General features: G+C 48.5%; 3 long non-coding RNA genes across 3 annotated transcripts; 1 reads left to right on the forward strand and 2 right to left on the reverse strand.

Moving 5' to 3' along the window:
* Positions 1 to 260: 260 nt before the first annotated feature.
* Positions 261 to 2140, reverse strand: LOC137480150 (uncharacterized). Its single transcript, XR_011002722.1, has 2 exons — positions 1436 to 2140; positions 261 to 434 (listed from the first exon to the last, which is right to left on the reverse strand). It is a non-coding gene; the product is annotated as an uncharacterized lncRNA (long non-coding RNA).
* Positions 2141 to 12448: 10308 nt separating this feature from the next.
* On the reverse strand, positions 12449 to 13534 carry LOC137479588 (uncharacterized). The gene is made up of 2 exons (XR_011002370.1): positions 13324 to 13534; positions 12449 to 13042 (listed from the first exon to the last, which is right to left on the reverse strand). It is a non-coding gene; the product is annotated as an uncharacterized lncRNA (long non-coding RNA).
* Positions 13535 to 13593: 59 nt separating this feature from the next.
* Positions 13594 to 21614, forward strand: LOC137480151 (uncharacterized). The gene is made up of 2 exons (XR_011002723.1): positions 13594 to 13764; positions 19525 to 21614. It is a non-coding gene; the product is annotated as an uncharacterized lncRNA (long non-coding RNA).
* Positions 21615 to 21971: the final 357 nt, after the last annotated feature.

Raw genomic sequence — 21971 nt, forward strand, 5'->3', positions numbered from 1 at the left:
GTGCTTGAGAGACATCCCACTCCTTAAACACCATCTGAGGTTTTCTCTGGCAGAGATAATGTGGGGATCATGCAGGTCACCCTCTCTTTCAATTCCTTGTGTGTATCAGCTGTGTATTCATCTCCTGCAGCTTTTGCACCACAGCTCCATGAATGAACTTGTATTTTAGGCTTGTGTAGCATCTCCTGTGCTGACTGTACCACTTGTATTTCAGTCTGTGCTTTCCCTTGGCATACAGCTTAGAACTCCCATTGTCCTCGTGCTGTTGTGACCGGTGCAGTCCTTTTAATTTGTCTGTATTTTGTTGCATGTTTGTTTCCTTCCTCTCAGAGCATCAGGGAGGTCTTTGTTGTCCAGCACGATCAGGCTGCCATGTGTCACCATGCCTCTGCTTGCTTGCTTGCTTGGGAGCTGCTGGTTTCCTAAAACTCAGCCTGGAAAGGCATGCAAATCACATCCTTGGGCTGCTCTGATCCATGTTTTCAGTAAATGTGCATTGCTGTGTTGTCCCAGCAGCTTCTTGTCCCTTTGTTTGGCTGCTTTTAACAATTCTTACAGACTTTAGGGGAATACACAGGGGTTTTCTCCTTCCTCAGTTCTTTCATACAATTCTCTATTCAGGGAATTTCCTGCTGCTTTTTACTTAATTGTGGTTTTTTTTCTGTTGTTTCCAACGGCCACCCAGGGATTTGGACATCATGGAGTTGGACACACACCAGGGTAGGTAATGGATGTGACCCCCAGAATTGGAAAAGCCACCTTGAAAAGTCTGACTCAACCTGAAGGTTCTGGACTAGAGGAGGGCGACTTTCCCAATTAGGGGCAAACCAGGCAAGCTGTATTTTCTGATTCATCCCAGAGAGCTGCTTCTGGCCTGGCTTGGAAGCAGTGTCCTGCATTTTGTTTCTCCCTCTGTGCCAGCTCATGTCTTTGCCCTCACATAGGATCCTTGAGTGCTTTCCCTGAGCTGCTGCCTGAGCCAGCTTTGCTCAGCTCAGACTTCAGCAGACCCTGCATCTTGGTGGCGTTTCCGGGGCTTTGGCATCTTTTGTGCCTGGAACAGGAAAGCAAAGGCTCCCTCTTTGCAGCTTTGCTCCCTGTGGTGCTCATTGTGCTGCTAGCAGCGGGAAGGAGCATTTTGCCTCAGGTCTTCAGGGACAGACAGGGGCACCTTCAGTATGTGATGTTCCAGTGGGTCAGAAATGTCTTTGTGGAGGGTGTCAGGGGGTTTTCCCCAGCTTGCCGCTGCTGTGCTGCTCTTGGAACACGGCGCAGGCTTTCCCCAGCAGCGTTTGCCGGCGCTTTGTTCTCTCCCTTATCCAGCCCCTCGGGTAATTGCCCAGTTTCCCCACAGTGAGCTAAAGAGCCTCTTATTGCCGAGCACAGCCCCTTTCATTGCTGCTGCTCAGGGCCAGGCTTTGGGATTCAGCCCTACCCGTGCCACCCCCTGTTTCTTTGGGTTTCTTCTTTGCCACGTTTACACCTTTCTACTTTCATGTACCTGCAGGAGCCGACTTGCTTCTGACACCGAGTTCAGTCTCTAAACATAAAAGAAGAGAAAGTCAGGACAGAAAGGCATTGGAGCTTTCTTCTTCTCCACACCTGCTGTTCCCGGTCGTCAGGCACTTCCAAAGAGGAGAGTTCTCCAAGTTCCCAGTCATTACCCTTTACATAAGCATAATATAGTGCTGCACTTCCTACAGGGAAGCTATCTATTGTAGCAATCTGTAAAACAAAAGCTGGATTGCTCCTTCTCCCGTTGCTCCCAGAATCAAAAAGCTGCCTGCTGTTCCACAAATGGGAGGGCTGAAAGCCTTCATCAGAGGGTAGTTCATTTTTACACGACATTTTTACACTCAAGCAAAACTGAAAGCAAGGCATAATTTGAAACAGCCATGCTCGCCGTTAGAGCAGAACCACACAAATAAAATGCCTGGGATGATGGAGTTGAATACGCTGCCATCAGAAAAATGACAGTTTGCAGGGAACAAGGAAAACTAGATGGATGAATGGGAATTAGTGAGGAGCGGACTTCCAAGGCAGACAAATCAAATTGAGAGCGAGGTTCATTAGATTCAAAGGAAGCAGGTAAGGAGTGCACTAAATTGTATCTTAAACAGCAAACCACGGGCCCCAGCCTCCAGGGGCTTGGGATATGGGAGTGGCTCCCAGGTGTGTCCTTGCCACTGGGCATTGTGACTTCACCCAGGTCATTGTGTGTCCTTTGCACCAGCTTCTGTGCTGTGGGGTATGGCAGGCACTGGACACAGGATGTTTTGAGGATCTGCAGATGTGCCCAGCTCCAGAGGAGACAGCTGAAGGCTTCCTGGATGGCCTGTCCTGGCACCTGTCACCTTCCAGGGCTGTCACTGATATCTATTATATGGAGTTGGTTCTTTGCCTGTTTTATTTTTGGCAGAAGGTGAAGGGATATACAAGGAGAAAAATTACTGAGTTGTTGAATTTTTTAAAATTAACTGTGCACGATTATACCCAAGGAAGTGGGGTGTAAGAAATACACTTCACATACAGCAGCTCTTTGCAGATGTGAGAAAATGTGGCATGGTTTGGACCTGCCTGGAAACAGCTGAGCTGAGGGAATTTGTGTATTTTAAAAATAAAGCTCATGTTTTTTGTGGACAAACTTTCAGGTCACCATAACACAGAACTGAAGGTCACAATTCTTAAGAAGATTATGAAATACCCCAGATGCTCAGTGTGATAGTCTAGACAAGGCAGCCGAGGGAGAGATGCTGAAGGAAGATCCTCAGATTGGCACAGGAAAGAAAACCCTCAGGATGGAACACTACTCACAGAGCTTCCCTTGGTGCTTCTGCCTGGACACTCCTGCAGAGATTGGTCCCAGCTGAGTCCTGCTCAAGGATAAAACTCATGGTCACAGGGAAACCACTCCCACTGGAATCCCATCTGGCTGATTCCCCCAGTTCAGCTGAGGTGGAAATATCACTGGATCTCACAGAGACGTATGAACGGAATGATAAGGAAAATTCTTCAGCAGGAGCTGAAAGGCACCACCCTTGCTGGGAGTATAAGCCAACACATGCTTTACAAAAGCAAAATTGATCTCATCATTCCCATGAGAACCATAGAATCATAAAATCGTGGAATGGTTTGGGTTTGAAGGGACCTTAAAGCTCAGCCCATTCCAGCCTCTGCCATGGGCAGGACACCTTCCATTAGCCCAGGTTGCTCCAAGCCCTGTCCAATCTGGCCTTGGACACTTCCAGGGATTCAGGGGCAGCCACAGCTTCTCTGGGCAACCTGTGCCAGGGCCATATTATAAACCTGATATTAGTGCTGTGTAATTGAGGGAAAGCATCCCCTGTTGTCCCAGGTTGTCCATTGTTATCCAAGGTTTACCACTTGAGCCTGTTACTGAGCAGCACTGATCTGAACATGGCAGTTGTGAGGATTCTTCTCCCCTTAATTCCTTAATTAAAGTCTCTTTATTTTATCAAAGGCTTTATTGTTGAAGATGTTCAGCATGTTCAGGGATTTCCCATTCCCTTGACAGCCTCCCAGATTTCACCCTGCCCTCAATCCCATCACAATTTCCTTGCCATGGAAGGTGTTCCCCTGCTGGTTTAGTTGGCCAGCCTGGGATGTGCTTCCTTCCAGCAGCTCTTAAGAAAACCCTTGCACATCCTTTCCTTCATTTTTTCCCCTTTTTCCTTTTAGCTTTGGCTATTTGCAGCAGGCTCTGTGGCAGCTGTAAATGTTAGTTAAAGCCTTATTGATGCCCGGTGTTTTGCAGCCGCCTGGTTCAGCAGTTTATTTGGGTCTCTGGTGATGTTTAGAGATGCATTTCCTCTCATCTCTCCCAGCTATATTTTACTGTTTACTCATTTGCTTGATGTCAGTTTGCTGCTGGGTTCTGGAAGAGCTTCACAGTGCATTATCTTGTGAGTTAATCCTGACCTGCTTCCTTGGCTCCAGCAGCTGCCCTGGCATGTCCTGAGCCGGATGCTGCTGCTGTCAGGAATTTTCTGCCAGCTTTTTGCTGTCATATTTTTGGCCATTGCTCTATGTCATTCATGTCTGGATTAAGCTCCCCTGTGATATCCTGAGGGCAAGGTGAGATGTGTCACTGCACAAGGGATCAGCCTCGGTGCTGTTGGGGAGGTTCCTGAGGGCTGGAGGAGGTCCAACCCACAGGGTCTGTCCGGGACGGTTCTTGCTATGGATCCACATTCTGTGATTTTTGAGCTGTCCTAGGAGACTGCTTCACCTTTTCCAGGATGATTTAAGAGGATGTGCTGTTCAGGATTCCCACTCGAGTGTTATTTATTAGTTTTGTAGTGTCTTCCAGGCTGCTTTCTTCAGGGTAGTGTTGATTCCTTGGAGACAAAGGAAACAAAGGCAGGAAAACGCTCGCAGGAGGGATAAAACAGGAGTCTGACTGATACCTTCTCTCTCTCTCCACGGTGTTTTTTCACAGATCAAAAATCAATTAAGGGTGAATTTCACTGGGAACTCTTTAAACAACGTGATATTTCATTAGAGATTATTGCAGGCTCTTTAACATTTGCAGTCCAGGTGTGAATTACAAAATTAGCCGGATTCCTTTAACGATTTCCTCCGAGGTAACATTCCTCCAAGCACCCTGTGCCTGGAGCAAGCTGTGCAGCTGCTGCTGGAGAAGGGGTGTTTATTGCCTCCCCCCACATCCTGATGGAGACACAAGACTGGAGGAATGGTTTTGATTGTGACAGCAGCCTGGCTGGGCACAGGGCTGTGGCCTGGAACATGAGAACTGAAGGGAATAAGAGTGGAATGCTGTAGGAGAGGTAGAGAGGGGCTTTGAGATGACCAGATTTGGGGTTTTTTCCCAATCCCTTCTTGAGCTGTTACCAGCACAAGCTTGTGCCTTTGTGAGACTTCCCTATGGCTTTCCAGCTCCTTCCTGTGTTCCTGGATCTGTCCCTGCTGCCATCTAAACCCCATAACACTGAGACAGAAGCACTCTGGAGGTGCCAGTGAGCTTTCACTGGCGTCTGGATTCCCTGGGACACGTCACTCCTTTCAAACCCTTCCCCTCCTGAAGGCACAAAGAGCCGAGCAGTGTGACTTCCTCTGCTCCAGTGCAACTCCCTCTCCATCATTAATCCTGCCTGGAACTTGCCCTTTTCAGTGCCCATTCCCTCCCTCGTCCATCTTGCCTTATTCACAGCCCAGTTATTGATCCTTATTTGGGGCTCATCTGTCTTAGTGAGCTCGGGGAGCCATTCCTGGGAGGGAGAGGAGCACCTTTCATTGCTTTCAGGGTGCTGTAGTTGGGTGGGAGGGAAATAGGTGAGTTTTGGGATGCACCACTGCAGGTTTGATCCAGCGGTTGCATTTCCTGAGTGCCGACTGCACTCCCCACCTGAGCACCTGCTTTTCTTGGAGATGCTACTTTTCCCTGAAAATTTTCCTTTCCTCTTTTCCTGAAACCATCACAGCTGCAACAGCCCCATTACAGCAGCTCAGCCTCTCCTCCCTCTCCCTTGAAGTCAGTAGGGCCAGGATTGGTCCTCAAGGCTGCCTGTAGAGCCACGTACATCTCTGTTTGTCCCACTCTGCCCTCCTTTTTCCATTTCTTGTCCTCTCACCTCAGTTCTGCCTGCATTCTTCTCTCTCTGCAAGGCTCTGCCCTGCCCCAGGAGATGATGGAGGGTTCCTTTGCTCACTGCAGTGAGGAAAGGCAGCTGATAAAACCCCACCCTCTGCACTGACCATAATTGCTTTTCTGGAGAACAGGAGGGAGAGGCAAACAGTTCTGATACTTTCCTTGAATACTCTCTTGGGCCCTAATTATTTTCAGCTTAGGATATTTTCTGTGTCAAGGAAGACTCATCTGTCTAATAATCCTTGCTGGATTTCACTTCCAAGTACTTGCCCATCCCTGCCTTGAGCCACATGTAAACTTTCCAACACCCTTTCCTCATAACCACCTTCCCTGATTTGCTGTGGATCTCTTTGATTGCTTCCTTCTCATGCTCCTTGTTCTGGGGCTGGACAAGGTGATTAAGGAGCAATTGTGTACCTGAAGGGAGGTTGTGGCAAGGTGAGGTCAGGCTCTGCTCCCAGGCAGTGACAGGAAAAGAGGAAATGGCCTTGAGCTGTGCCAGGTTGGGCACTAGGAGGAATTTCTTCATGGCAAAGGTTGTTAAACATTGGAAGGGACTGCCCAGAGAGGTTTGGAGTCCCCATCCCTCGGGGTGTCCAAGGAACTCCTGGACGTGGCACTCAGAGCTCTGGGGTAGGTGACAAGGTGGGTATCCATCACAGCTTGGCCTCAATGGTCTTGGAGGACTTTTCCAGCCTCAATGATCCTGGGATGCTGTGATCCTCCCCCACTGCTCCAGTGACTCAAGATTTTTGAATCCCCCTCACCTGCCTCTTTTCTAGGCTGCAGCATCTCAACCCATTGGGTTGATCTTCATGGAAAAGCCATTCTAGACCTTATAAAGTTCTTGCTGTCCTTCCTTTCCTTCTGTATTCCTCCTGCTTTGCACTACTGTAGCCATGCAGGGACACATCCACACAGCTCACCTGGAGAGTTTTGGGGTACTTTGTGTTGCTTGAAGGAGCTGCATGTTTTGGAGGAGCTGGCCCTTAATTGTGAAGGTTTTTATTACATGAACATTTTCAGCAAAATGCCATTTATTATGAATCCTGAAAGAGCACTCTCTGCAGCTTCCAATTACAATCCTGGCTGCATCTTACTTGAATGGTGTTTGCTATTTAGGGTGCATTTGAAAATGCATTTTGGGAGGCATCTTTCATTTCATTTGTAGTTGCTAACATTATCCCTAATGCTGGAGGAAATTAAAAATGCTTCCTGCTTAGAAGCAATGAGTTGAAATGAAAATGTGCTATGTGCTGGTCCATGGCAACATCAATGAAATGTGGGGATGTGGTGCCAGGTGCTGCTCTGTGAGTTCAGCTGTGCCCAGAATGACCTGGTGTATCTTTGGGGGCCTTTGAGATGGGAGAGCTCAGTGACCAAGCTGGGTCTGCTCTGGGGAATCTGCTGAAACTGCTCAGTACATCCCATGTTTATACAGATAATTTAGTTCACATGGGCTGATGGGGTCACGTGGGCAGAGCTGTGTGCCCAGTCCTGGGCTCCTGAGTGCAAGAGAGACATCGAGGGGCTGGAGTGTGTCCAGAGATGGGAACAGGGCTGGGGACGGGCTGGAGCCCCAGGAGCGGCTGAGGGAGCTGGGAAAGGGCTCAGCCTGGAGAAAAGGAGGCTCAGGGGGAACCTTCTGGCTCTGCACAACTCCTGACAGGAGGGGACAGCCAGGGGGGTCAGGCTGTGCTCCCAGGAAACAGGGACAGGAGAAGGGGAAATGGCCTCAAGCTGTGCCAGGGGAGGTTCAACAGGGACATCAGGAGGGATTTCTCCATGGAAACGGTGGCCAGGCATTGGAAGTGGCTGCCCAGGGAGGTTTGGAGTCCCCATCCCTGGAGGTGTCCAAGGAATGCCTGGATGTGGCACTCAGTGCCCTGGGCTGGGTGACAAGGTGGGGATGGGGCACAGGTTGGACTCAATGGTCTTGGAGGGCTTTTCCAACCTTAATAATTCCATGATGTACCATTTATTCTCTTTACCTCTTGGAAGTGCAACAAAGTGCAAGGGGTAAAGGCTCAGGAGGATTTGGTTTTGGGAGCTGTGGTTTCATGACTTGGAAATCTCTGGTTAACCCTGTCACGAGCACTGGCTCCAGATCAGCTGCTGGAATGCTGTTCCACCTCTGCTGAATTATCCAGATCTCATGGAACAGTTTATATTGGCTGAGGAAAAGCAGTCAGCCCAACATAAAACTGTCCTGATGTGATCTGAGCAGATTTGGGCCAGCAGTGAGAGCCTGAACTGGGCCAGTACCTTGTGTCCCCTACAAGGGGCACTGGGACAGGATTGACAATTCCATCCATGATGCCTGTGAGTGCTTCCCTGTGCCTGTGTTTGTATTTTCACCTTCCTGAAGGGAACGTGCACAAGTAGATAAAAACCTGCTCTAGTGGATTCCAGCATTAAGTCAAGAGACTATTGGATTTTTTCAAGGGCTCACACAACTCTCCTAAAAAGCAGGTTGTTATATGTTAGTTTGGAGCCCTTTTGTTCAGCCTCAGGTGTTTTCATTCCTTCAAGGTATTTACTGAAAGGACAAGAAGAAAATGACTCAAGGTGGCATCATGCAAAAAATTCTGTGTTCAGCACAAGAGTGCTACATTTTGGCTTTTACTCCAGCAGGAGTGGGATACCTTGCCCCTCTTTTGAGTCAAGTGTCAGATTAGAAGAGTAGAAAGTGGAAGAATAACCCCTTTAAATCAAAATCACACTGAAAGAAAACACTGCAGTGCACAGTTGTCCTTCTCTGTGTGAGGGAGAGGTGGTAAGAGAAAGTACCATGTGCGACATGTGTTAGTTGTGTTCTTTGATGCTCTCATGGCATCAGTGAGGATGAAGAGACACAGAAACAAGAGCAGAACTTTAAATAATTACTGTAATTGAATACTGTAAATGAAATTAATCCATTTCAGTTGTAGCTGTCTAGTAAAGGATTTTAATGAATCTCTGGGAAATATTCCTTACTTGGTTTGTAATTCTGAATCCTGAAAGCTGCTTGGCTGGGGAACTCCATAAACCCTTACATTTATTTGAAATCTCCATCCTGGAGCCTTGCATTGGTATGGATGATGCATTTAAGCTGAGGGGAGGCAGAACAAGAAGAGCTGACCTCGTGTTTTGCACAATGGATTTTGCAGGCAGAGATTTAATAAGGGGAATTCAATATTTTCTATTCAAGGTACTGTTATCCATATGCCACTTTTCAAAACCTGCATCTTCCTGCAAACATCTCTCTGTGCTTGTAGGTTTGTCTTGAGGTTTGATTTTTGCCTGGAAAGGGAAGGCAGAGTTAAGGTTGTTTATGATGTTAAACTCTGACTGCAGCATCTCATTTGTTGCCTTGACTTGTTCAGGGGGTTTTCAGCACCACCTCATTACTGAATCTTCTGCTTTTCTACATGTACTGCTCTTCCAAGGGGCTCTCAGGCAGGTAAAGGCATTTCTGGTGCATTCATCTGGGCACTGATGGGCTGGGAGAGCTGGGGGTGCTCCAAGGAGAACTGGGAGACTGTTCCAGTGCCCAAAGGGGCTCCAGGAGATCTGGAGAGGGACTTTGGACAAGGGGTGGAGTGACAGGATAAGGGAGAATGGCTTCCAGAGAGTAGATTTAGATGGGATATGGGGAAGGAATTGGTCCCTGTGAGGGAGGTGAGGCCATGGCACAGGCTGCCCAGAGCAGCTGTGGCTGCTCCATCCCTGGAAGTGTCCAAGGCCTGGTTGGGGCTTGGAGCAGCCTGAGCTAGTGGAAGGTGTCCCTGCTCAGGGCAGGGGCTTGAATGTGATGAGTTTAAGGTTCCTTCCAGCCCAAGCCATTCTGGGATTCTACATGTATGTGAACCAAAATTCTGCTCCTTTTCACCCCAAAGCTCATTAAAGCTCTCACAAGTGCAGCCATTTGTGGTTAAAACAAGCTGAAATAGAGAGCTTGTGGATGTGATTAAAAACATTTCATCAGATACTGCACCATCCTAGTCCTGACCTCCAGACTTGGAGAGGGGAGAGCCTTGGTCTGGTGCTCCCCCGGATGGGCTGAGCAATGGGATGTGCAGCCAGCACCAGCATCCAGGATCTGGAATGCCCTGCTTAGTCCTCAGGGGTACCATTTGTTCCTCTGTTCAGGCCTTGCTTCCCTCCATTGTTTAAATGTGGATAATCTCCCTGGTACAGTGGGTATTTGTTGTTGGACTTAGCCAAAGCTCTGGGAAAGCTCGGGGTGAAGGCAGGAGCAGCTGCTGAGTTGTTCCTCTGATGGATTCACTCAGCCCCCCTGCCTTGTGCTCTTGTGCCCACTCACTTCTTTATTTTCCTTCCTCTCCCTTCACTTTGCTGTGTTTATCCCTTTCCTTTTACCTTCTCTGTTCCTGGCACCTGCCACCCTGATTGTGGAGCCCCAATGGGAAGTTCCCCTGCCCAAACACTGGGGACATTTGGTACTGGGTAGGAGAGATGCAGCCAACAAAATGCAGATTATTTTTTATTCCAGATGGCTTTTGATAGCCAACCTGGATGACTGTCAGCTAGGACTTTCTGCTCCTGCTTCCCTTCCTTTAGGTGAAAGGCACAAGTGAGGCTCTAGAGAGTACTCCTGGCTTGTCTGGATGTTGTAGGGAGATCCTTGGAGCAATCACGTAAAAGCACATGGCTTGTGTGAATCCTGCCCTCTGAGCCCTGTGCAGGACCCGAGGCACACAGGCTATGAGGGGAGAGCTGCAGCAGGAGCCTTCTGGGATGGGGTGCTGCATATTCACACTGATATTCACACCCGCTTTTCTCTGGCTGGTCATGTGAACACATTACATATGAGCACAGGCGCCTTTCTAAGAGGTTTCAGCACCTTAGGCTTTTGCAGGTGAGTGAAGCTTCCCTCCCTCCTGGCTCTCCATAGGGAGCAGCTCCCTGCTGCCGGGGTTGCAGCCAGCCCCACGCTAACCGGGGCTGTCATCCAAAGGAAGGAGTTCAGGCAGGGCTGGGGCTGGAGCCCACTAGCTGCCCCTTCCCTTTTGTCCCCCTTCCCCTCCTGCCTTTCCTTTTGCTTCTCTCCCCCCTGCCTCTTTTCCTTTTGGAAAGAAAAGCTTTGTTTAGAGGCTATGAATGCAAACCTGCTCCCCTGAGCAGGAGAGGCGTCTCCCAGACCCCAAGTGACTCTGGAGAGGCCCATGGGCAGGGCTGTGCTTCTGGAGGGGACAGTGTGACACTAGTGTGGGGAGCAGGGGGTAAGGGGAATGATCCTCAGCATGGAGCATTTCCTCTCCACAGCCAGCCCTCCAGGAAAGGCTGGAAACCTGGTGCAATTCCCAAATCCTCCAGTCTCTGTCTCAGCGTCCCTTCACATAATATTTGATTCCTCATTTGAAGATGGTCTCTGGTGCTGTGCCCAAAACAGGCTGTGTTGCTTTTGTTTGGCCACTTCCACTGGTCCCCAGAGGCATCAAACCTGTGCATTGATCATTTGTATCATTTTGGGAAGTTTTTAGCACTGGGCTGGGCTTCGCTGGTGCCCTGGAGTGGCCAGGGCTGGTTATTCCTCTTTCAAACTCCCTTCTCAACACAGACCAAGTGGAAATATGTCCTCAGAGCATCCCCATTGGTAGCATCCCATCCTAACATTCCCTGCTTCTCCTTATTCCAGGGCTGTAGTGATTGTTGAGATGATGGGATTCTGTGTCCTGCCACAGAGCAACCCCTTTCCAGACCCCTCTGTCTTCAAGGTTTGTCTGGGACACAGGTAATACCCACTCCCTGATGGCCTTGAGGGGTTGAAATGGATAAAAACTCACCATAGAGTTCAGATTTCTGGCTCCAACTCTTGTATCTCTAGTGAAATACCCTCCACACCTTTTAGGTATCAAAGTCATCGCATTTATCCAGATCTTTGGAATGTACCACGCAGCCACATCAGTTCTGTCAGCACTAGCTCAGGTCTCCAGATCACACAGCTCCAGCTCTGCCCAGAGAGAAGCTGTTCCCCATTCCTAATGTCACCTGCCAGTTTGCTTCCCAGAGCTCCTGGGGACCAAGTGTGGTTTCCTGTGGATCCAGCCCAGCACAAAAGGTCGAGGGAGAAAGAGGAAAGAGGGATGACATATGGAGAGATGGCTCTGAGCTGTGAGGAAGCCAGCAATTCCTTATTGATCGGCTCCAAAGGTGTTTGGAAGCAGCTTTTGGCCGGGGGGCTCTGCTCCAGGGCAGCTGCTGAGTGAGCACTTGTGCCAGGGAAATGGGATTTTCTTAGGGAGGAGGAGAAGGGCAGATCCCAGCCCAGATTTGCTGTCTCTCAGGAAAAGGGGAGGATTTCACTCAGCCCGGTGCTGACAGCTGTGTTACTAACAGAGTGAGAGGGGGTGAGGGAAGCCTGGGCTCAGCAGCAGCTCAGAGCTGTAAGGCTGAGCTTATCCTGGGCACTTAACCCCTCACTGCATCATATTTACTGAGGCTGGACTGGGGCAAACTGGGACAGTGCTGCCCACCATTGGAAACCACCTCCCAGTTCCACAGGGATGCACAGAAAGGCTCTTTCCAGCCCAAGGCTGTTCCTCCCAGCCAGCAAAATTCATGGCTGGGGGGGTCAGGGAGCCAAATGCCACCAATGGGCTGCATAAAGGGCTGGCTGATTTTATGGCCAATAATAACATTTGTAGTTACACAAGCCATGCTAAGCTAGGGCTAATCAATTCTCATGCTGCAGGTCAGCAGCTGATTGCTGCAGGGGTCAGCAAGGAATTATTTCCTTGCCATTTACAGCTTTATTTAATTGGCCAGATGCATTAAGGATCTTTTAATTATCTTTTTTCTCTTCTATCCTCTGAAGCATATGGAATTAAGCACTTCCAGGGACAAGGATCTGCACTGGTACAGCACCACTGCCTTGTCTGGGAGGGCAAATCCCTTTTAAGGCTGGGATTTTGCTGGAAGTTATCAGGGTGGGTTTCATTCCAGGAGGGAATATTTCAGCAGTGCTTCCAGGTAACTCAGAGGAAAATTAATTTGGCTCTTCAAAGCCAATCCTGTGAGCAGGACCTGCTCTGAGTTTGAGTCCAGAGCGGGATGGGAATTTTCCACTGCTGTGTTTGTTACACGGGCATAGCAATTTCTGTAATTGTTGATTTTAGCTTCACTTTCAAAACCACAACAAAACCACTGGGAAAAATCCAAATTGAAGAGCTTTGTTTTGAGTTGAGTTGAATTCTTTGCTTTAAATGAAACCTGCAGTTAGGAGCCAATACAGCACTGGAGGGTTTCTGCCAGGGCTGGTTTCGGGGAAAAGCCTGGAGATGCTCTGTGCCCTGGCACAGACTGTCCTCTTTGCAGGGATTTGTCCAGAAGCACCATTCCCTTTCATCAGGAAAGAGAACAGATTCCCTCCATTTCAGTGAGAAATGCCTTTTCCTCTTCAGGGAGGACCTGCAAAAGAATTTTTCATTTCAGCTGCTTTCCACTGAAAACCTGTTTTTTTCCAGGGAGGATTTTAAAAAATTAATTTTCTCATTTGATTAAAAAAAAAAAAAAAGCAGAAAATCCGGGCTGTTTAAAATATTCTCTTTAAATCAGAAACTCCAGTTGCTGTGTGAGACTTTCAGTTGCCCTGGTTTGGATTGGAGCATCATAATTTTTGGATCAAATTTATTACTTTTTTTTTTTTGCTTTGTTTTTACTGTGTTTTACAAATTGTAGGAATTGCTGACCTTTTGTTTGACTTTTGAGAGGGAAAAACATAAAAGCTCTCCCCCACTCCTGCCTCCTGCAGGATGGCAATTCTATTTTAATTTTAGTCCCTGTTTTAACTGGACACATTTATTAGGAAGGAAAGCTCTGATAGGGAAGAGGCTGGCACTACCATGTGTGTCCAATCCTGCATGATTTACTGCTTCATACCTGATTTTTAGCCACTTCTCTCTTTCTGCCTTCTCGAGGCTCTCTGCATATCCAGAAGAATTGTCCCTCTCCTGCTCTCAAGATGAGCTTGATGGTGGGAAAGGCAACCTCAAGCAAGCTCATGCTGGAGTAGCCATGAGGTGCCTAATGAGGTGATTAGAATGATTAGGATAATGAGGCACTGATGTGAGATCCTGTGTTACCCCACTGGGACTTCCACCAAGGCCCAGGAGACTGGAGGGTGTAGCCAGGTAGGGAAGAGGAGGGTGGGAGTGCATCCCTTGGTGCTGGGCAAGGAAGGTCCCAGGATTTGGGATCTTCTCAATGCAGTGCCACCTTGTGCAGGTCATTGCTTTCATTCTGGCTGCAGTGAAGGAAACTCAGTTTATTCCTGCTCCTTCAAATCCTGCCCTGAGAGCACTCTAGTGGGGTCTGTGGGGAGTCAGACCCTTCCTGTAAGCTGGATTAGGTGAGAAGTCTCCATCTCAGCATGGAAAAACCCATACCCAGGGATGGAAAGGTCTAATGAACCCTGCACGAAGTCCACACTGAGGGCAAAATCGATGTTTATTGCACTTTGTGTATCTCTGCCCAAGGTTTGACTTTGGCCAGGAAGGAAAGGGCTGCAGGCAGCTCGAGGGAGACAAGAGTTTGGCAGGCAGGAGAGCATTCCAAGGGCATCGTCCTGGCTGAAGGCAGGACCCTGCTGGGCTGCTTCGCTCCAGCACCTCGCAGGGACACGTGTCCTTCTGTCCTGGCTTCTGTCCCCACGTGTCCCAGCACATCAGCACTCTCGGGCACTTGTCACTTCTTGTCTCGGAGGGGGGCTGTTCCTTCCCCCCATGCTCACAGCAGGGCTTGGATTTGGAAGCAGAATTCCCGGGAAGCGGTGACACTCACAAGGTCGAGCTGTCACCCTGCGGCAGGCAGAGCTGCTGGGCTGTGTCTCCATCCACAGCAGTCACACCTCTCCTTTTTACCTCTTAGGAGACAGCAATAAATTAATTGAAGATTATTAATTAGATTAATTGTAAAACTTCCATGAATCGCTGCCTTCTAGATCCCAGTCTATAATAATTTGCCTTCCATGACCAATTAGATGGGGCCAGTTAAGGTTTTATCCTTTTTCAATATCAAGAAATCATTATTTTCATTGCTTGAAAACACAGACTGGGCAGAGTTGGGCTCACCTGCTACAACCTGGACTTACAAAAAATGCCCCAGAAAAATGGGTAATGAATTCCTCCAGCTGTGCTTTGCTGAGCACAAGGGGCTTTAGGGCTGCATTCATTTGCTCTCTGGCCAAAATCTCCTGCAAAAAAGCTTTGCTGAACCTGTGAGTAGGGGCATCTTGGCTGTGTTTCATCAGTACCCTCAACTCTGCCCTGATTTTGAATTGAATATCCAAGTTACAGCTGGCTGAATGGGGGAGGAGAGAGGGAGATTCAGACCTGTTCTCCCAGCTGGGAAAAAAAAATCTGAAACTTTAAAAATGTGAGTCAGTTCTTCATTTTGATGCTGCATAACTGTCTGTGTGGCTGGGAGAAGCAACAGGACTGTAATTGCAGACAAAATCTCCATTTCCTCTAATTGTTCCCGTAACTTGATTTACTCTGGAAATACTTGGTGGATGCTTTCCTTATTTACTGTCTCTCCTCGTTGCTATCACTTTCCCAGGCTTGACTGATGAAGCACATTCATAATTTCTCTCCATTTGGTGTGGACTCAGGAGCAGTTTGAGCAGATAAGGAGCTTCTGGCAAAATGGTTAATATCAATCTAGAACTGAATGAGTGATTTATGGGGGAGAGGCTGTGTGAAACCAAAGACACACCAGATGAATCTGGGATTTCAAGAGCACGGAGGAAAATCCGAGCATGGTGAAGTTCTTCTGTAGGTAGGAAAAGGAGGATGTTGGAAGATGGAACAAGCCAGTGGGAACGTGTCTTTCCTTGGTCTTTAGACCCTCAAGGCTCTGGTGAAATACCTCCAGGAGCATTTCCAAGTGGCTTAAGGGCTTCACTTGGCCATCCAGGCTTAACTAAGGTGGCACGTGGGGTACAGCATTACCCCAGCACCCCAGCGGACACACACACACGTTTGATCCATGTCTGTGCGGTGGCAGGGAATGCAGGCTGATTTCCATGGCATCCTGAGAGGATGCTGCTCCCTGGCTCTCCTCAGCCTCCCTTTTCCTGCCTTCCACGCTGTTGGTTTTCTGCACATCTCAGGATCTTTAAGACTGGATTGCTCCTCCCATCTCCTGCTTCTGGAGGCAGGCACAAAGCCTTGCTGGCTTTCCACTCAGGTGTGTTCCTTGCTCAGCTGCTTCTTCTCTTCTTTCCCACCTGTTTTCTTAGGACTTCCTGTGGAGCTTGGACACCTGGGCTCAGCTACAGCTCAGAGCTCCTGTCCTCCCTCGCCCACGTGTGCTGAGGAGGAAAGGAGGCTGTAACAGCTGCTTTCATTTCCTCAGGTCTCCCTTCAGCTGCTGCCTCACAGCTCCAAGGGCTCCCACCTCAATCCAAACTAACCAGTTTTTGGCCACAACTCCAAATCTATTCTGGATCTTATTTCCCATGTGCTCTGTGTAATGTTTTGTCTCTGGACAATTTTTCCTTTTAATTTTGCAGTGAAAATTACCTAAGCTGGCTGAAAGAAGTGTTTCAGAGCTAACTTGTTGATTGCAAGCCAGAGCTGAGGGCTGCCTTATAGAGATGTTTTCTTTGGGAATAATCAGCCCGAAGCCAGTCTCGGAGGAGGGTCGCAGATGAGAGCTATTAACAGAGAGGGGTTTATGGAACACAAGGCTTGCACTTCAATTTCAATGCAGATAAAATCTTCCAAGTGAAGAGGATCCTTCCCTTGTCACTTCTGCGGAGAGAGATTTTATTAACACCAATTGCGTGGAAACAGGGGGCGGCCACGGTGCCCCCATGGAAATAAAAAGACATTAATGCACTTAGGCTGTGACATCAGAGAGCAGCTGGGTTTGGTTTATGTTCCTCTGGACCCCAGGGGGACTTCTGCACGAGCAGGGTGGGACTTTGGGGCCGAGTTCAATGGCTGATCCCTCCAGCAGAAATATCAGGTGGGAAGGAGCAGGAGCAGCCTGGGACGCAGAGTGTGGGCGGCAAGGTCTGGAGTGGCCCCAGCTCTGGGGCAGTGTGGGTAAGGTGTAAGACCTCAGGATCACTGGAAATGGGATGCTGAGTCTGAGGATGGACAGGTGACCATGGGAAAATCCTGCCTGGAGGCCGTGGTGGTTGGGTGCTGGCATCCCAAAGCCTTGGGAGCATATGTGGGGTTGTTCCTACTGCTCACCCGCCAGGGCTCCACTCATGGTTATGGGCTGTGCATCCTGGTTTTCTCTTTCCAACAGAGTCATCTTCACTGTTACTGTTGGACCTGAGCGTTAGCATGACACACACAATGGATATGGGAAGCTTTGGGAAAGGATTGTCCTTGATGTGGGACACACATCCGCATCCCTCTCCAGAGTCCTGCACCCATTGTAGATTCTCTTACCAGATCCCTGAGCAGGAGAAGGGCTGTGGCCCATTTCCAAGCCCTGTGCCCTGGTCCTCCACAGGGTGTGGTTTTGCTGAGGCTCCCCATTGCCAGCTCAATCCCAAGCTCCCCTCATTCCATGGGCCAGGGTTTTAAACCCCACTGCACATGCTGCTCCTGCCCGGCACAGCTGACTCTGGGGATGGATGGATGGATCTCCCAGTCCTGGGCAGGAAATGGACAACACCCCTGAATGGCTGCCTGGTCGATCAGCACATCTCCCTCAGTCAATCAGACTGTTCTGAGCCTGCAGCAAGTTCCCTGCATTTTGGAGCTCCTGGATCCTGCTGATGGGGGTGGGAGCTGCTTTCTGGAAAAGCTTTCTCCTTCTTGGTCATCTAATTTGGAGCTTTCCAATAAATAGGCTGCTCGACATTTTTTGATATAAAGGTCAAATCGTCTGGTAGACTCGAGGACTTTAAGATAAGTGGAGGAAATGGCATGGGTAGGCTGATTTGATAATGATCCTAATCCTGTGTCTGATCTCTGATAATGATGGTAACCCCATCAATGTATGCTCATGTCACTGCAAATGGAGCTCACACCATTTTTGGCAGAACTGATGCCTCTTAGCACAGAGTGGCTTTGCTGGAGGCTTTAACTTGTGCAAGAGCTGCCACACAGAATGCAGAAAAGGAAGCTTAAATTGTTTTTAGGAAAAGAATCAGAGCAAGTGTTTTTGGCTAAATAAGGTCTCAGTCTCCTGAGGCAGCTTTCCCAAAGCTGTTGGTGTTTGCTGATGAATTATTGTGGTGATGAGCACACACCTGACACACCAGCCAAAGTGCAGTTATGAGTGGAGACTCGTTTCAGAAAACACCTTTAGATTCCACAAATCCTTTTATTCAGGCAGACCAGGACAGGACACAGACTGCCCTTTTTTTGGTGCTACTGAGGAAGCTCTGTGCTTTGGGAAAGGTGAGAAGTGGTTTAGCACAGGGATTCCCTCCATCCTTCCAGGCTGTGGGGAACAGATACTGAAGCATCTTTCATGCTGTGTGTGTTGGAGGTGTTTTCTGGTGTGGTTTTTAGAAGTGCTGAATGGAGAGCAGAAGGAAGTTTGGGAGGGAGTTCTGCCTCTGTAGACCCTGGCAGTATTATGTCAGTGAGCTGTTGCACAGCACACACAGGGATGATGTCCAGAGAGAAATACAGATCCACGGTGTACTTGGAATTCCTCTGAGGACTCACACAGCAGAGCTCTGCAGCATCCAGGGATGTCTGGGGAGATCAGAGCTGCCAGGGCCTGGTTTCCAGCGTGCCCTTTTGCTTTGCTATCTCTTGTGGATGCTACTTAAAGTTTTCCCAAGTTAGGGATACGTTAATTACATGGTCCTCTTTTCCTGAAGGACTCCAATGCCTGGATTACATTTTGCTCCCAGATTTCTGGTTTCTAATCTGATATATGGCACCAATTCTCAGGGAGCCACAGACCCAGGGAACTTGCATTTCTCTTGTCCCCTTGAAATGCCTAGTTGTTTTTTGACTCCAGGGCTCTCTCTCTGACATTTTCCTAACAAGGCTCTCCTGGAGCTGCTTTCCCCTCAATATGATTTGTCTCTGGGGGTTGTGACTGCCTCCCACTGTCCCACAGCCTTTTTATCTTTGGCCTCTGATCTCTGGCAGGCCTGTGCTGAGAGCTGATTGCCATCTCTCCTCAGGTGGATCACTTACTGCTCTGTAACTGGCTTAAGCCGAGGGGCTGGAGATATTGGATTCCTTTGATAAGGTGCCCAAGTTACACGCTGATATCTGAGCCAAAGCACTGAGTAAATGCTTTTCCCATCTCCCACCATGGTAGACTCCCAAATCCCAGCAGAAGCAACTTCTTTCTGTTACTCAGCTGTTTGCTAGCAGGAATTATCTGCCCTAGCAGGAGATAGTGTGTGTTCTCTGTGTTTGTTAGGCTCCTGCTATCGCTCACTCCCGGTAGAGAGAGGCATAAAACTCCTTCCAGGTGACTTTTGCAGAAAAAAAAAAAATCAGTTGTTTATCAACATCCCGGCAATCAGTGGATGCAGTGATAGGTGCAACTCTATTGGACCTGAGCCTTGACTGCTGAGAGGCCAGGTTTGCTGCTAAATCCACCTGGGCCTGAAGCTGGGCTGGAGCTGCGGGGCCAAAGCCTGGAGCCAGATCCTTGGAGAGTTTCCTGGTGCTGTGCTGAGCCCTTCCCCTCCTCGGGGTGTTGGTGCTGATTGCTCTTGTGCTCATTCTTTGTGGGCTGTGCTGCTGGAGGGAGCTCTGGAGCTGTTCATGCACACGTGGTCCCTCAGAGCCAGGAGGGGGTTCTGCTCTCTGGGTGCTTCTACACCACATTTCATTGAGGAGATGAACCACAGCACAAAGTGCTCATCCCAGAGGAATTCATCACTATTTTACATGTCTGTCCATCTTCACTAAGCCTTTTGCTAAGAACCCTGAATTATATTTCGTTCCCAGAGTCTCCTGACATGTGGCCTTGGTGGCCAGAAGGTGAGCCTGGAGGAAGATCTTTAACAGGGTCTAGGTGTTCCTGCTGTGACTGGTGATAAACTTGCGTTCAGCTGCACTGGTGAAAGGGCCAGCTTGGAGCAACCTGGTCTAGTAGAAGGTGTTCCTGCTTTTGGGAATTGGATGATCTTTAAGGACCTTTCCAAGCCAATCCTTTCCATGACTTTGTGATGAGCATCTCCAGACATCCCTCTCCTTCCTTCTGTGCTACCCCTGCCCAGCTGGTCCCTTTCCCTGGGACACCTGCAGCCTTTCCCTCTTGCTTGAAGCTGTTACTTGATGTCTCATTAAATGAGACAACGTAAAGACATCCCTATCTGCAGAGCATTCCTGAGCCTGAGCTTTCCCAGAGCCAGAGTTTTTCCTGAGCCAGAGCTCCAGGAGGGTTTGGACAACGCTGTCAGGGACAGGACAGGAGGGGATTGTTGGGGTGTCACTGCAGGGCCAGGAGTTGAGGGCTGGATAATGCTTGTGGGTCCCATACAACTCAGGAGATTGACTCTATCATCCAGTTTTGAGGTGTCCATGTGGCCAAGGTATCCCTTCACAAAGAAATATGGATAGGAGTGGAAGAGTTAACATCAGCAGCTCCCAGACATGCTGGAGAGTTACATCATGTTGCTGTGGAAACTAACTTTGTGAAAGCACAGTGATGTATGGGAAAGCTTTGGGTCAGCGGGTAATAAATTCTGTTTAAAAAGTGATTTTTTCCCCATCTGCTGATGTAAACATCATTAAGAGAAATGACGGCTGAGAGATGGATTTCTTTTTATATCAATTTTCAGACAAAGAAAATAATTTTTTTTTATAATAAAAAAGTTGCTGGAAATCAGAGGGTGCTATAAATAATGAAATAAAGAAAAAGCACCGGTGATGGAACAGAAATTTTCCCTGGTGATTGGTTTACAGCTCTCTGTGATTTAATGGGAACTTGCAGTTGCCTGTGGGAAGCTGCAGCAAAGCCCTGGATGGGTTCTGTAAAATGATACTTTGCAAATTGTACCATGAATCCTGAACTTTGAGGGCTTGGGAGCACCCTTGTCCTGGAAGTCCCCTCTCATCTGCATTTCCCTGCTGCCATTGAGGGGCAAGTTTCCAACCTGCCATGTTGTCATTCGGATTCTGGTGAAGGTGTGGGGGTTTTGGGTTTATTTTTCACCCTTTGGGATCCAGGGTGGTTGGAGGTGAGGCAGCGGAAGTATCTCAGTTTTCCCAAAGCAGTGTGACAGTCCCAGCCAACGGCAAGGGTGCCACTGGGAATGCAGACAAGGGTGTCACCGTGATGAATGGGGTAATTAATAAGCAATTAATGTGCTTCAGAGCATGGCTCCAGCTTTTCTCCCAGCCAGGCACTCAGCACTGATCCTCTTTCTCTGGTGATCCAGGCTCAGAGCAGCTCGGAAGGACGGAGATGATGTTTCCAGATCTCTCCCTGATGCCACCAGCATGCAGCTCTGCACTGGCACAGCAGGGAGTCTGCTTTAGAGGGAAGGAAATTCCAGGGAGGGTTTTTCACTATTGATGGGATTTAAAAGGATTCTGTGAATTGTCCTTGAAATGAGTGCTCTGAAAGGGCCTCCTTTGGCAGCTTCTCCATTCCCATTCCAAACTCCCTGAAAGCTGGCCCAGGTGCAAATACTCCACCTGGCATCACAAATTCATGTTTCCCTGGCCTGCAGCATTGTTCCCAGATCATCCTTCTGCCTCTTTCCTCTCCTGGCTCAGCCTGGATTTTTCCATGCCCACCAGCACTCCCTGTTAGCCCCATTATCCATCTCTCCTGGGTGGGTTCTCTCCGTTACATCAGAGTCCACCAAGATGTTGTACTAATGTCTAGACCTGAGCAAGAAGTGCATTTCCCGTTTCAGGGAAAAATTATGGAGTTTAATTTAAATGTATTTTTTGTCCTGACATGTCCCCGTGAAACCATTAAAGATTGTTTACATATTTTGAGTTGATTTTGGCATTTAAAGCAATTGGATTATAAGAGAAACTTCTAAGTGAAAAGATGCTTTAGAATTAATATCAAAGCATTCCATGCCCTCAAAATAATGAAACATGATGTTTTTAAGTTGTCAAAACACTCGGGTTATTTTTTGTTTAGAAACAAGAACGTGTTGGCATTGACATGCTCAGGTGAGTTGTTCCTTTTGCAGGAAATCAACGTTCTGATAGAAAATCCCAAGGGAGCTCAGGTAAGAGCAGCCAAACCTTGCTCACTTGTGTAGTAACATCCCTTTCACTCCTCAGCCTCAGGGCTTGTGCTCTAAGAGCAGTCCCAGGGGCTGGTAATTAATTGGCGTAGCTAATTCAGGGATGGAGAGGGAATGTGACAACAAAACAGGAATAATCTGCAATGTTTGTGAGGGAGGGAGTAGTCATGGGTTGCTGAAGAA

This window comes from Anomalospiza imberbis, chromosome 10 (assembly GCF_031753505.1).
Source record: "Anomalospiza imberbis isolate Cuckoo-Finch-1a 21T00152 chromosome 10, ASM3175350v1, whole genome shotgun sequence".
Lineage (NCBI taxonomy): Eukaryota > Metazoa > Chordata > Aves > Passeriformes > Viduidae > Anomalospiza > Anomalospiza imberbis.